The following is a 13,619-nucleotide window of genomic DNA, read 5'->3' on the forward strand; positions in this document are numbered from 1 at the left end:
GGTGGGAAGATGTGCAGTAATACTAATAGTCCACCGTTTTGGAATATCAGTATTCTATCCAAGTGACCTGAAACACTGAATAAAAGTCTAACAAAACAGACGTTTCCTAATGTTGCTTTAAATGGTATTAAGAAAAAAATGTTTGAATTTACAGATTTTTTTAAAAATTAAATTTATTTATTTTATTTTTGGCTGCGTTGGGTCTTTGTTGCTGCATGCGGGCTTTCTCTAGTTGCAGCAAGCGAGGGGCTACTCTTCGTTGCAGTGTGTGGGCTTCTCATTGCAGTGGCTTCTCTTGTTGCAGAGCATGGACTCTAGGTGCACGGGCTTCAGCAGTTGTGGCGCGGGGGCTCAGTAGTTGTGGCTCGCGGGCTGTAGAGCGCAGGCTTAGTAGTTGTGGCTCACGGGCTTAGTTGCTCCACAGCATGTGGGATCTTCCCAGACCAGGGCTCAAACCCATGTCCCCTGCATTGCCAGGCAGATTCTTAACCACTGAGCCCCCAGGGAAGCCCTGAATTTACAGATTTTTAAGACTGTAACCTTAATTTATTTTAACTTAAACACAGTCTAATATAAAACCTTTCCTACCCATTTTTGTGCTGGAGTAATACTTTATGAACTGATGTTACAAGAGTTGCAAAAGTTGCTGCCTTAGCGTTTCCTGTATGAATACACTGTCATTTGTTTCTTTGCTTCATACTGACCCTTGGGCCTGGAATGTCCTTCCCCTTTTCCTTTTAGTTCACTGGTTCCTTTCTATCTTTTAAGAAACATTGCTTTTTCTAGGATTCTGTCCCTGTCCTTACTTACCTGAGGCTGGTTAGTTATCATAAAGCCATGCACATTGTTATTTCTCAGTGTTTTCATAAAGCCATGAGCGTAGTTATTTCCTGTATCACATTTTTCATAATTATTTATTTCTAGCTTTGCATCCCCTAATTAGTCTGTGAGCTCTTTGATACTAGAGACTTTATCACGCTCTGGTTTGTAACAATCTAACCCAACACAGTGTCTGGCACATAGATTGTCGCAGACTTTTCGGGCAGCTATAACAAAATACCACAGACTGGGCAGCTTATAAACAACAGAAATTTATCTTTTATAGTTCTGGAGGCTGGAAGTCTGAGATCAGGGTGCAACATGGTCAGATGAGGGCCCTCTTTCAGGTCGCTGATTTCTTGTATCCTCATATGGTGGGGGAAGTGAGCTAGCTTTCTGGAGACTCTTTTATAAGGGCCCTAATCCCATTCCTAAAACCCTTCCAAAGGCCCTATCTCCTAATACCATCATCTTAGGTGTTAGATCTTCAACACAGAATTTTGGGAGACACAGACATTCAGAACAGAGCATAGATCATGCGCAGTATATGTCCATAAATGGATGAATAAAAATTAAGGATTAAGACTGGATCCAATTCTTTGTGCAGAGGATAGAGCCTCGAAGAAGGTATAGTCCAGACGGGAGAATACAATTCAGCAATGATTACTTTTTCCATTGTGATAATGGTTGAAGTTATGAAATATAGGGGCAATAATGAAGTGAAAGTTGACTAGGGAAGAGCATGCAATTTAGGCCAGAAAACTGAACTGACAGTGAATTCAGATTATGGTTACGGGGACCAATTGAGAAGGATTCTTGAATGATTATGCAGAATTTGCAAGGAGTGTACAGAGTAAAGAATGATGAGACTTAACTGAAAATAACTTGTTGAAACTTTATAGTAATTGGGAAAATAGACACGAAGGTGTTGGAAACTTCATTTTAATGCTGTGAATTATTGATGAATTGTCACTGCTAGCATATGCCCAAAATAGATTTATGTTGTCCATTTTTAAAAGCCCTTAGATAATTTAGATTAATAGAATTCGCTTAAAATCTATATAAAATACTAATAAGTGGCATTACCCACCCCATTAAGACCTTACTCCATGTCATGGGCTGTGCTTCATACTTTTGTATGCATTATATTTAATACTTAATCCGGTGCAATTTGTCACATTTTACAGATGAGAAAACAGAGGGTTAGAGAGTTCATTCCACTTGTCTTTGATCACACAATTCATTAACTACCAGATCTGGCATTAAATCCACTTCCATTTGAACTGAAAGTTTGGGCCTTATTACACTACACTGTAATATACGCCAATGAGTCTCTGAAGTACATATACATTTTCAGCATGAGTTTAAAGTGCCAAGCATAAGTGTGTATAACTTAGTTATCTTTTATGTGGTCACTCATTCATTCATTTATTCATTCATCAAACATTCGTTGTCTCTCTAGGCACTGAGCAAGGTACTGCATGCAAAACACATTTGCATGCTCTTTTGGAATTTATAGTGGAAGACAAAGGCATTTAGAAATATAAATAACTATGTAATAACAATCTTGATAAATGCTATGAAGAAAAATACAGTGCCTTTTGTTAAGCAGATTACAGAGCAGGGTTCACATGTACTTACTTTCCCGTGGGCAAATGTAATTAGATTTACAATATAGCTTACTGTAACTCAAGAAGATGCTTAAAATAGCTCTATATAAGTGGTACCACACCAGTGTAATCAAGCCGAACAGTTTGAAAGCATTGCTCTTCCAGCAGTCTTTCGACAGTACAAAGGGAATTTTGGTGAATTGAAGACAATTGTGATGTTACACCTAACAGGTTTCGAAACTTTGCCAAATGTCATGTCTGTATTTCAGCTTTGGAAGGTGACTTTGGAACTATCTCTACAATGACCTACACCTGTTCACAGAAGATAATAAATATCCATGAAGATGATTATTGCACTGCCCTTTAGAGAGCAGTATCTATCCTGCTGCAACTCTGAGTATGTGGGAGATTTTGAACTAGAAATATTGAGAGAGTATTCTATAAGTTTGAATATTTGGCTTCATGTATTGCTAACATTGGGCATAAAATCTAAACAGCAGTAAAACAGGAGAATTTATATCATTTAAGACCTAATAAAGCGGAATGGCCAAACTGAAACAAACAACCAAAAACATTTTTAAAAGGCAAACAAAGCAAGGCGAAACAACGTGAAACGTAACCAGATGTTAATAGCAACTTAGGTTCTGCCTTTATTGTAGTTCAAAGGTTATGACAGCCTAAATTTCAGTTTCAGAAGTTACCTTAGGCCTGTGTTATAATGATGTCATAAGTAACTGGCACTTAAGGAATTTGTGAAAATTGCAGAAAAAGCAAAGTCAGTGATCTCTGTTGTTTTTTTTTTCCTCACCAACAAATGTGTGTTGTAGTTTGACTTTTCTTTCTGCCTTCTCCGTTCAAAATCTTTTCATAAACGGATGGAAAACTGGTAATTTCCTGACAGTTGGAGGTACTTTTGTAATTATCTGTAAATCTGAAAGGCTTGAGACTCTGTTTATTAGCTCTCAGGGAGCCATTGAAATGCTTTTCATTAAATAAGTGGAAATGTATGTTAAAGATAGAAGTTAAGCAAGAAATCCGATATCATAATTGAAACTCATTGTCCGTCTATCAACTCTAGGTATTGTAAGGCTTCCCTATTATCACCTTTCCTGAGAGTTCCTTATCCTGTCAGTACTTCCCAGTATCCTCTCCCTTGTCTTTCTTTCCTCCTCTCACAAAAGAGGAATTGTCAAGTTGGGTCTTGAGGAATAAATAGGAGCTTTGCTAACAGAAAAGTGAGAAAAGGATTCCTTGATAGGCACTGACTTCTACCAAGGCGGTAAAGACATGAAGGTATGAAACAGCACGGGTTAAGCTGAAAACTGAATTAATTCAGTGTTGTTAAAACATATAGTGCAAGGGAAGAAGTGACAGTAGAGGAGAACGACGGGGGGGAAGGGGTCAAAACAGATGACAAAACCATCCAAGATCAAGAAGAACATATCGTATATTAGGTGAGGGCCTATTTGGTGACCAGGAAGGGGTTTACCTCTACTACCAGGACAGGAGGGAATGAATGAAGGACTAACAGAGATACAGAAATGTGCACAGATAAGAACACATTGGTGAGATCTCATGGCTGGTTTAATGGTTTTCATTTTCTTTGCAAATAAGAAGCCTGGTCAACCACAGGAGATGACAGAGTGGTTAGGAAATTTGAGGAGAGGAAGCTGTTTAGAACTGTATTGGAAAGGAGAGGAAGGTACCAAGAGGTGTGAAAAAAGCTTACTGAAGAGGCACTGAGAGTCCTGCTAAAACTGAAATCTATGAATGTGTATTGGCATCCATCTGTGCAGTTAATTTATTTTTTTAAAGCTCTACTTAGTACTCTAATTGTAGGGCCCATTTTGAGTTTGGAATTTTCAGGTTCCTTGTTGCCAGAAGACAAAGTTGACCTGAGCACATTGATGATTATAGATGATATTAATATTTAGTGAGTGCTTAATGTGCTAGGAATTATGCTTAGTACGTTATGGACATTGCCACATTTATTCCCCTCTTTCCTATGAAGTATAAGTATTATTCCCATTTTAAAAAACAAACTGAGAATCCTGTTAAGGAATTTTCCCAAGATATTTTACCAATGAGAAGCAGAACTAGGATCTGAATGAAGATCAACATTGCAGCTGAGTAGAAAAAAAATTGAGGATAAAAAGCTCTAATAGTTTGGGAGAAGATATAAGTGTCAAAGCAGTGGAAAATTTCAAGGAAATTCCAGGACAGAATTGATGGAAATAAGGTTTTTAGTGTTGTATAAAAGATGGGAAGCTAATTGGGAATTGGAATGTCAATGTTTAAGACTCCAGTAGTGGGGGCTTCCCTGGTGGCGCAGTGGTTGAGAATCTGCCTGCCAATGCAGGAGACACGGGTTCAAGCCCTGGTCTGGGAAGATCCCACATGCTGCGGAGCCACTGGGCCCGTGAGCCACAACTACTGAGCCTGTGCGTCTGGAACCTGTACTCCGCAACAAGAGAGGCCCTGATAGTGAGAGGCCCGTGCACCGCGATGAAGAGTGGCCCCCGCTCGCCGCAACTAGAGAAAGCCCTCGCACAGAAACGAAGACAGACCCAACACAGCTAAAAATAAATAAACAAATTAAAAAAAAAAAACAAGACTCCAGTAGTAGAAGCATTCAGAGTGCCCATTAGCTTCAAGTTGGAAGTGAGTTACTGAAAGGAGAGTAGAAGTGGAGGCTGTGGATTCTCTGGCTAGGTTATTGATCACAGGGCATGATTATTGATCATCAATATTGATTATGGTGAGACTTTGGAGTGAAGAGAAGTGGATTTTGAAGAAATGATCTGAAGGATGATAAGTTTTCAGGATGATATAGCTTGATGAAATGAACTTAAATGAAGAAAGATTTCTTTGTATGAGTTGAAACAGTAATGACAATAAGATGTAGAGTGGAACTAGGATTATGGTGAGCCTCTGTTCTGGACCTAATGGTATGGAATTAGCAGGTATTCAAGAGGACTCAATTTAAGTCAGGTCTTCAAGGAGAAAAGATCGTGGAGAGAATGCAATGTCTAGGTTAGGGATAAGGAAATTTATTTGAAAAAATGGGAGCTCTAGAGGATACAGTGAAAAATATGGGGAAGGACATCAAGAGGGGTGGGGTAGGGTGGAGAGTATGAACCAATAGGAAAAAATACCCAGTGTAGTTGTGTGAGTATGAGACTGAGAAAGAGGATTAGTGATGAGAGGAAACAGTTAATTTAGGGCCTGAGAGTTATGAGAGACAGAGGCATCAGTGGAATTTGATGGCTTCAAATTTGTAAATGGAGCTTTGGTTTAAAGGTGTTTCACTATTTTGATTCCAAATAGTGCCATGATTTGACTTCAACCACATTAATATTTGAGCTGAGTGTGGCGCTGTCCAAAGTTCTGTAGGTGTTGAGCTGATGGAGGTACCTTGCTGGTCAGTCGTTCAATATAAGATTTGGATTAAAAATAACTGGATTTATGCTTCTGGTTCTGTCACCTGCTTAATAATATTTTACTTAAAAAATCTAATATTGATATTAGTACATATTACTTAGGCATATTTTTCTAATATTTCACTTATTCAAAGCATCACACTGTATTAATATTTAGTGTTTAGGATTGTATATCATCATCTTTTGATTATTAGGACAGGTTCCTACTTAATGATGTTAATTTCTATTGCTGTATTTAAAAACAACATAGTCTTAACTAAGCACTTGAATAACTGTAACACAAATTAAGAAATATAAATGGGGTCTGTAGATTTACTTTTTCCAAAATGTATGGAAAAGAAAGGTGGCTTATAGAAAATAAAGGAGATACAACATCATCAAGTGGATTTTCTCCAAAAGTTCATCAGATTTTAGCACTGGAAGTGTTTTTACACATCACATAGTCCATCCACTCATCAATGCAAGCATTCAAGGTCTTTTTTTTTTTTAACATCTTTATTGGAGTGTAATTGTTTTACAATGGAGTGCTAATTTCTCCTGTATAACAAAGTGAATCAGCTATACGTATACATATATCCCCATATCGCCTCCTCTTGCATCTCCCTCCCACTCTCCCTATCCCACCCCTCTAGGTGGCCACAAAGCACCGAGCTGATCTCCCTGTGCTATGCGGCTGCTTCCCACTAGCTATCTATTTTACATTTGGTAGTGTATATGTGTCCATGCCACTCTCTCACTTCGTCTCAGGGTCTTTTTATGAAAGATATATCTTCTAACTGTATGGTAGTTGTGGAAAGAGTGAGCAAAATTGAGGTTGGAATGTTGGCTCCTGCCCCTAAAATTGTGTAACCCTGAAAATTTGGCTTCTCCAAGCCTAGTGTTCCCTGTTCTATAAAATGGGAATGCTAGTATTATCCAAGAGTAATTGAAAGGACTGCAGCAGCCCATTTAACTTTTAGACACCTCTAGCTATCAGAGGTTATATTTACATGGAACAAAACCCTGTCTCTCTGTATTTTCTAACGTATTTGCTGTACTTCAACTTCCTGGAATTGCATTAGGAAGCTGAAAAATCATCTTAACACTACGTTTCACACAGAGTTTAATTTTTTATGTTTATGCAGCAACCTGGGCTTTGACAACTCAATAATAACAATGGTTTATTTTCGCCAAAGATAAATATTGAACACCTAACATATATCAGGCAATGCTATGTGGAAGCCCCCCAGGCAAAATCAGTCATCAGAGGAGTCACGTATATCCCAGGAACCATCTGCTTTCATGTCCCTGCTGTGCTCAGGTGCAGGCTGGGAGCAGCCTGTGGGAAGTGTGGATTCTGTGCAAATCCAGCAATGGGTTTCAGAGCTCAGCAGATTGTGCCCTTGGTCACTTACACTCCATCTAGCTGAGGTCTTGGAAGCACCTTGTTAAGGACACCACATCATATGTGTCCACCCTAATCATATGTAAAAATAATATTGCTAAAGGGTCTGGTGTACACTTTGTTTCACAGAATAAAAGATAAATGTAAATTTGGCTGTAGGGAAGACAGCAGCTAAAAGGAGCTCCTATACGTTTTGCTTTCTTCACATTTCCCCATGCCAGCCCCCTCATAGCCACCTCCACCTGCATCATAAAAGTATGGTGACACCAACAAGACAAACTGATTAAGATATGCTTTTGCAATGTGGTTTGGCTTCAACCTTCTTCATGGTTAATTTTCAATACAATACTTAAAGAAATTATATTTGTTTTCAATACTGATCAATTTTCTTTCATTTTTGACTTCTCAATTATCAGGCTGGTGATTTACATCTCCATAACAAAGATACGTGAGCAAGAATTGTGCATTTGATATTTTTGCTGAAGTTCTGCAATCACAAATTTCTGTTCTTCTGTCTTTCACTTTATGTTTATTCTAAGGTGGTTTAAGTCATTTCCTTGAATTATGTAATTTTGTTGTACTTGTTTACAGATTTTAGGTTATACTACTTATTAAGGAGTGCAATAGAATTTCTTGAAGTCGGCCATGTAAATGGCTACTTACAGTAGCTGTAGATAGTGTTTCTGTAGTTGTATGTTACAAGGTTTTGGAGAATGTCCCTCCTGTGACTTTCAAAGATCACCCTTTGAATAAGAAGGACTTATTCTTTAGCTTTGTCCTAATGCCTTCACATTCTACAAACTTGGGTCAGTCAGCCCCTTATCAGCTGATGTGATTTTACATTTTTGCCTTGATCATTAATCACTCACTTTAAGTTCTCCTTTTGTAATGTTTGCTATTTGCTTCCAAAACAAACATGCTTTCTGCGCTTGTGAGGAAAGGAAAGGAGAAAGAGATTTAAAAGAAAACAGTAGGTGGGTTCTCAGTTATTTTTTGCTTTATTGCTAATGCTAACTACTGTCATAAAGTTTGGAATTATGATTGAAGTATTCATGAATAATTCATTCAAGGAACTTTTTCTTAAGCCCTAATGAACACTGAATATTTCCAAATATGATTGGATGATGCTATTAAGTTAAAGGGGAAAACTCTCTCCTAGGAGAGTAGGTTTATCTGCTGTTTCTTCTGAAAATTTGAATGTGGATTTCCATAGTACTAAATATTCTTTTTAGCTCTACTATGTTTTCTAAAATAGCTTCTTATTTTTGGAGGGCTTTTTGTCCATTTTGTCAAATATATCAATAAATTTACCTATTTTAACTAATGTAATTTTTATCACTCAGTAGGTAGTAACCAACCATGTGTAAACATGAATGATATATTTTCCTCCTCTACATCACACTTCTTAGCCCCTTTAATAAGAACCTTTATAAAAGTAAGATCGTGAACCCTGGGTAATGTATTTTAGTTGCAACAAAAATTCCTAAGTTAATTAATTATGAGATGACTGTACACCAGACATAGAACTTCATGACACCATGAAGTATTAAAATACTGAAATAGCTGCTGGTTCTTTCTAAAAAGTATGGCCATTTAAATCACCTAAATAATGGCCTCTGAAATTACAGAATTAAAAAATTATATTTTTTCTACCTGATAATTGGATAAGAGATTGGAAATTAATATAACCTTCCAGGGGCTGAGAGATTCCTGGGTTTTTTTTTACTTCCTTTTCTTGTTTATGTTGATTTTCACTATACTGGATCAAGGAATTTCTTTTAGCTTCTGGACTTTTCTAGAAGTGCGCTAAGTTTTGGGTATTGGTTTTATAGTAAGGGACCTATAACACAAATTGTTTTTTTCAATAAGTAAAAGCCTTTGTCAAACTTCTCTGTGATTTAGCCATGCATGTTTCAAAAGGTCACATATACTAACTTTTGTACAAGGTGAAGTTTACTCAGGAGGTCAAAAGGCATGCCAAAACAAATAGAAAGCATTTTATTTCATTTTAACTACATCTCTTTAAAAAAAAAAAAAAAGTGTTTATTTAATGGATATGATCACATGACTGTCAAATTAGTCCTTTCTTTTTTTTTTTTTTTTTACACATATCAGCTCACAAGCATGTACCTTTTAAGGTCTGTGGCCTGTTTCTGTTTAAAAAAAAAAATAGTAAAAGTACACAATAAAGCAAATGAGAAAACTTTTGCTGCCCTATTTTTCACAACAAAATACTGTAAATTAAGATAATTCTGGTACTCTGACGTTCTAGAGTCAAATCAGGGAATTTCTAAACTCAAACTGTTAAAATAAGTTTACAGTTAAGATACAAAGGAAAGAAAGAAAACTTCCTTATCTCATTCTCAAATGTTAGTAACATTATTTTATCTCACATGAGAATCAAAATATGAGAGACATTGCTTTTGGGGCATGGGGTAAATAACGTAATTATGCAGACAAAAGTGAATTACTCAAATAATACCAGTATATCATCATATCTACACATGAAATGAATTCAAAGTTATGTATTTCAGTGGTAGTCACTGAAGCAAAAACTTAAGTGTAGTAAGACGTTATGTTCTTATAAATTTTACTTATTGTGGTATAATAATACCAATAATTTTGTAAAATATATTTTAATATTGATTCTAAATTCAAATAAATTTAATTGTCACTACAAGGAGGTTCTTCACATGTATTATAGAATTGACAAATTTTTATGGGATATTTACTAAATGAGACAGTTATATGTGCATAGTCTGCTTTTTATAGTCTTGGAACTTCCACAGTAAGCAGATTGACTGCCAGTGTGAAATTCCTTCCGTTTTAGACTACAATGACAAAGTTCTCCGGTCAAACCGGGTAACATTGCAAGTGCTATCTCAGTGACATTGTATTATCTCTGTTCTCTCCTCTTAATCTTTGCTCCTGTGAAATGTATTTCAATAATCTTTGCACTACACCATACTCTGTAAAACAATCTGATTTCTCTGGATCATATCTAAAAGTTGATTAATTATATTGGTTAATAATAAGACAAATAGGACTTATGTTCGTAAATAAATGTCATATTTTTCAAGTCAGGAATAAGCAGGGATCTAATATTTATTCATCTATATAAACTAATATTTTTCACTGTTTCAAGTACCAACTATTAATAATAATAATAGTTCTTATTATATTCTTCTTTTTCTTCTTCTTATTTTGTTGCCAAACACTATGCTAGTATTTTACAAAATATTAACTGACTTAATTTAGTAGTCCTGATTCTGAGTTAAATACTACTACATCTCCTTTTTTTTCCAGGTAAGGGGATTGGACAGAGAAGTCAAAAACTTGTCTTAAGGTCTATACAATCAAAGAACATACAAAGAACTGATGGTCAAATTTTGACGATCTTTTACAAATTTTTCTGATTTATTGTTAGAGCTTAATAATCTTACTGAAATTCTCTTCAGTTTTCAAATTAATACATTTAATGTAAATAGCCTTAATGTATTTATGTAAAAATTTCAAGTTATTGATTTATAAACATACACATACACACACATTTATTTATTATCCTACCAAAAGTGGAAAGAAAAGTCTCGCAAAAGTTAAAGACAAGTTATTGTTTGTTTTGAAGTCCTAGATACTTTGGGCTGAAGTGAATCTCTTTGATGTTTCCACAGGAATTCCTCTACACTTTGGGAAATATGACTTAGGACAGAAAATATAAAGGCAGGCACAAATAAAGGCACGCACCATAGTTATGGCGGGTTAGTGGTGATATGAAGTAATTTAACTAAACAGTCTGTCCATATCTAAAGAGGGCCTTGAAATAAAACCTTGGAGATTTAGAAAAGGCAAACAGCAATTTCAGCCAGTGCAAGAGAAAGCTACATGCTATCAAGTCTTTCAGAGATGGAGTTGGATACCTTTTTCATTTTTCTTTTTATCATGCATCTCGATATTTAGGTGATTATTCTTTCATTCTTTTAGGAGTCACTCTTAAGATGTGATGCTTTCCTATGAAACCTTAGACACAGGAATCTTGGAAACCAAAGGACTCTAGGACTCTGTGCCAATAGAGCTGCTTTGTGAGTACCCTCAGTGTATAATAACGTTTTCTTCTGTCTGAGTCGTTCTAAGTCATGACGCTTGTGGAATTGGTGGATCTTAATGTGAATGGGAATGTTACCTTGGCTGGTGTTTAAATCCATTTTCAAAAATAGAACGGATTTTGAAGCTGGCACTTTTAGCTTTTAGTCCTTCTATGAGTCTATATTCTGTGTGATCTTGGTCAAGAGATTAAGCTTCAGTTTCTCTGTATGTAAAATAGAGCTAAATATACAGACTTCCTTCACTGAAAAGGATATTATAAAAGTAGTAAATGATAAATTTCAATAATAATAATTATATTATGTTATTATTACTATTATGAATGCAGGTTTTAAAATAAAGGTGGAAGCTTTAGGTATATACTTTTATTATTATCTTTGTCATTTGCACCCGTTAAAAAATAACTATATTTTGAACAAAAATGCTTATGTGGGGAGTTCTCATATTCATATTTTATTTGTATTGATACATAGGCTTTATTACTCACAAAGATTTAATCTAACTTGACCTTCAAAACAATCCTGGTGTAAAGAAGGTCAGGGATTATTATCCCCACTGTGCAGATGAGAAAACTGACCCTCAGCACTGTCAGTGTCTTGTTCAAGACTGTATAACTAGTAACAGAGAGAATCTGAAGTCAGATGTTCTTATAACCAGTCCATGCTCTTTTCAAAAACTATATTTAATGGGCCAAATTTCCTTTTTGCATTTGGATTGCTACATACTTTATATTATAAGAGTATTGTGATAAATTTACAAAGTCGTATCACCTGTTTGTCAAGAACAGTTCCTAGACCAACTGTATGGTTACATTCTGCCTTCATTCTCACGTTCATGAACACATCTTCGTATGTCCAGGTGGTAGGCAGAATAGTGGCTCCCCACATCCTAATCCCTTCACCCTGTGAATGTTATGTTGCATGGCAAGGGAGAAGTAAGGCTGCTATTCAGATGACCTTGTGATTATCCTTGATTGTATGTACGGGCCCAATGTAATCACCAGGGGCCTGAGAAATGAGAGAAATAGCAGCGTGAAAAGGATTCAGCCCAGTGTTGGTGGCTTGAAGATGGAGGAATGCAGCCACAGTCAAGGAATGTTGGTGGCTTTTAGGAACTAGAAAAGGCAAGGAAACAGATTGTTCCCTTGGCCTCCCACTAACACCCTGATTTTAGCCCAGTGAGATTTCTGACCTCCAGAACTATGAGATAATAAATTTGCATTGTTTTAAGCCAGTACATCTGTGGTAGTTTATTACAGCACCGATAAGAAGCTAATACAACCTGACACTGTGAGATCAGGTGACGAAGCTTGAGAGTAGAGTGGTTTATGCCAGGGTGACTGAAGTCAGTCATGGGGGAATTTGCCTCTTTGATGTGTTCATTTTTTTGTCCCATGCTAAGCATATAACTGTTGAAGTAGGTTGTAATATGCCATATGGTTCCTTTTGGATACATGGTTTACTAAGGGAACTGACTTGTCCTTGCCTATTCCTTATGAGTTAAGAGCACAGACTATGGATCCTGAGTATATGAGTTCACATCCTGGCTCTGATTCTCACTACAGGCATACTTTGTTTTACTGCACTTTACTTTATGGAGATTCCCAGATATTGCATTTTTTTTCACATTGAAGATTTGTGGCAACCCTGCATCAAGCAAGCCTAGGCACCATTTTTCCAACAGCATTTGCTCACTTTGTAACTCTGTGTCACATATTGGTAGTTTTCGTAATATTTCAAACTCTTCACCAGCAAAATGATTACAACTCACTAAAGGCTCAGATGATGATCAGAATTTTTTAGCAATGAAGTAGTTTTTAATTAAGGTATGTACATTTTTTTAGACATAATGCTATTATTGCACACAATAGACTGCAGTATAGTGTAAACATAACTTTTATGTGTGCTAGGACACCAAAATATTTATGTAACTTGCTTTATTTTGATATTCGCTTTACTATGGTGGTCTGGAACGGAATCTGCAATATTGCTGAGGTATGCCTGTAATTATGATCTGCCAGAGCATTCGACTTTTCATCTGTGAAGCAAAGACAGTAAAAAGCATCTTTTTCATAGGGCTGCTGTGAGAATGAACTGTGTTAATTTATGTTATGTACTTAGAACAGTACTTGGCACATAGTAGGAGCTGTATAAATATTAGCTATTGTTATTATTATTACTTTTATTCCTTAAATACTATATTCTCTAGAGTCACAGTCTTTGTTTTCATGGATAGACAGGAGAGTGTCCAAAATCTTGGGGGGAA

The 13,619-nt window shown here is 36.3% G+C and overlaps 1 protein-coding gene across 7 annotated transcripts in view; it reads left to right on the forward strand.

The window, feature by feature from the left end:
* Window positions 1-13,619, forward strand: part of SLC16A7 (solute carrier family 16 member 7) — a 174,901-nt gene that overhangs the window by 45,373 nt on the left and 115,909 nt on the right. For 5 of the 7 annotated variants that reach the window (XM_068559829.1, XM_068559828.1, XM_068559833.1 and 2 more), the window contains exon 2: window positions 11,235-11,332. The exons of the other annotated variants lie outside the window; for them this stretch is intronic. The gene's annotated coding sequence lies outside the window, so the exon portion shown is untranslated. The remainder of the gene's footprint in view (window positions 1-11,234; window positions 11,333-13,619) is intronic. 7 annotated transcript variants of the gene reach the window in all.

The sequence above is a fragment of the Eschrichtius robustus genome, chromosome 13 (genome assembly GCF_028021215.1).
Source record: "Eschrichtius robustus isolate mEscRob2 chromosome 13, mEscRob2.pri, whole genome shotgun sequence".
Taxonomy (NCBI): Eukaryota; Metazoa; Chordata; class Mammalia; order Artiodactyla; family Eschrichtiidae; genus Eschrichtius; species Eschrichtius robustus.